Source organism: Solanum pennellii, chromosome 5 (genome assembly GCF_001406875.1).
Source record: "Solanum pennellii chromosome 5, SPENNV200".
Classification (NCBI taxonomy): domain Eukaryota; kingdom Viridiplantae; phylum Streptophyta; class Magnoliopsida; order Solanales; family Solanaceae; genus Solanum; species Solanum pennellii.
In genome coordinates, this window is record NC_028641.1 from 73,509,130 (window position 1) to 73,511,228 (window position 2,099).

The following is a 2,099-nucleotide window of genomic DNA, read 5'->3' on the forward strand; positions in this document are numbered from 1 at the left end:
GTGAAAAGGTTGTTTCTGATACACTCACAACTCAAGAACAAGTAAATCAAAGATACGGGAAAAATGAAATAACAGACTGTTCTTAAAAGGATTAAATGAGAATGAACAAAATAAGATAGTAGACCAATCTCACAAGTGGGGTCTAGAAAAAATAGTGTACGCAGACTTTGATCCTACCTTAAAAAGATAGAAATATTATTTTTGATTGACCCTCGACTTAAAATAAAGCATTTTCAACAATGAAAAAGTTGTCTCTTCTCTTACCGCTAAACCAAACACCTAACTCACCAATCCTCTCATGTTCTATTGATCTAAAACCACCTAGCAATGCCCCACCAATAGGAAATATTTCCCCTTCTACATTTCTAGGCTTCACAATAGCTCTCCTTTTCTTTTTCATCAATACTGTATCAAAATTGAGCTTTAGCAGTAAGTAATTAGCATTTATCGCTAAATATACTTAACGATTATTTATACTTTTTATATATATGTCCTTACAAAATTTAGCGACATTACTCAGTAAAAGTACATTAACAACAATAAAACAACGCGATAATGGAAACACAATAAACAACAGATGATAAATATCAAAAGCAAGAAACTACAAGAATAAAATTAATACTACGATAGATACCACCAAGGCTCGAGAAAAAAAATACATGAGAGATAAAGCGAAAGCCGTACCGAGAATATAATTAAGGTAGACATCAATATCAAACTTATATTATGATCACAAGACTTGTTTAATAAAAAAGAGAGTATATAATTGAGTCCATGTTTTTAAACTTTAAAAAGGAGGAAGAACTATACTCCAGAAGCAAAAGGTGTAGATATATGCCCTAAAAAAAACTAAAAGGGCACAAATTTGTTAAATATTGCCAAGTTGGGTGAGGCATTTTTGGTTATAATAATTAAGAACTCAACTTTCCTAGATGCCATCACACATTTTATATTCTTAGAACAATTAACCAAAAGCAAGACAAAGACTAGATATTGATCATCACTTACCTATCTATTTAATTAACTTTTAATATTTCACCTCGTGTCTGATGTGTGTTCAACTGATTTGAATTTGTGTCACATTAGGCCCCACTCAAAAAATACTTAAAATCCCTAAAAAAGAAATCATATCCCTAGAAAGTTCGAACTTGAAATTTTTTTTTATAAAAAAGGAGTAATAATTTAGCTAATTGGTGGAGAACCCTCTCCTTCATGAGTTCATGGCCTTGAACTTGTCCCAAGACTTTCATTCATTAGTTACATTTTGAATATGGTCAAAATTAAGAGACAACCCTTTAGTATTTTCCTATTAATAAGATCCCATTTTTTCTACATATTGAAAATTGACATTACTTTGTTTTGTGATTATGTAGTATCCGGGCCCATTTGTGCATATCATTGACAAATTTTTATAGGATTGTTCTAAATCACCAGCATCTAAAGTCTGAGTAATTTTGTCTATGAAAATTTTAACATATAAAAAAAGATCACTTAATTATCATTTTTCCTTCTACATATATAATCTAAATGTAAAAGTTTATCAACCACTCACAAGATCACTGATTTCTTCCACTTAGCTCTTTCGTTCATAATTTGATAAATCAATGAGCGATTACGTTTTCTTCAAAGGATGACTACTTTAAATCCCACCTCCTCGAAAACTATCTTATCGATCACTACGTCACATCTCGAACACTTTTGGAAAGTTGGGGAGTATTGTATTATAGACCAAAATTATTTTATGTTATTTAAAAGATTATTAATCAATAAGTCGCTTTGGCCGAGTGGTTAAGGCGTGTGCCTGCTAAGTACATGGGGTTTCCCCGCGAGAGTTCGAATCTCTCAGGCGACGATTCTTTTTTTTTTTTTTAATTTATTTTTCAAAGACGCGGTGACTCGGTCCGGTTTTTTCAGCTTCTAGGCAATTGTTTATCTATTGACACGTGTTTTCTATAATAATTTTATTTATGCTTTTTTTTGTTTCGTTGTTTATTTTTATTTGTTCATGTTTGAATTGACACACACAATTTATAAGACGATTAAATTGTTATAACACATTTAAGTATATAATTAAATTCAATGTTTTAAGAAATAATCAT

At 30.7% G+C, this 2,099-nt stretch overlaps 1 non-coding gene across 1 annotated transcript; it reads left to right on the forward strand.

The window, feature by feature from the left end:
* The first annotated feature begins 1,770 nt into the window (after positions 1 to 1,770).
* TRNAS-GCU lies at positions 1,771 to 1,852 on the forward strand. Its single transcript has one exon. It is a non-coding gene; the product is annotated as a tRNA-Ser (tRNA).
* Positions 1,853 to 2,099: the final 247 nt, after the last annotated feature.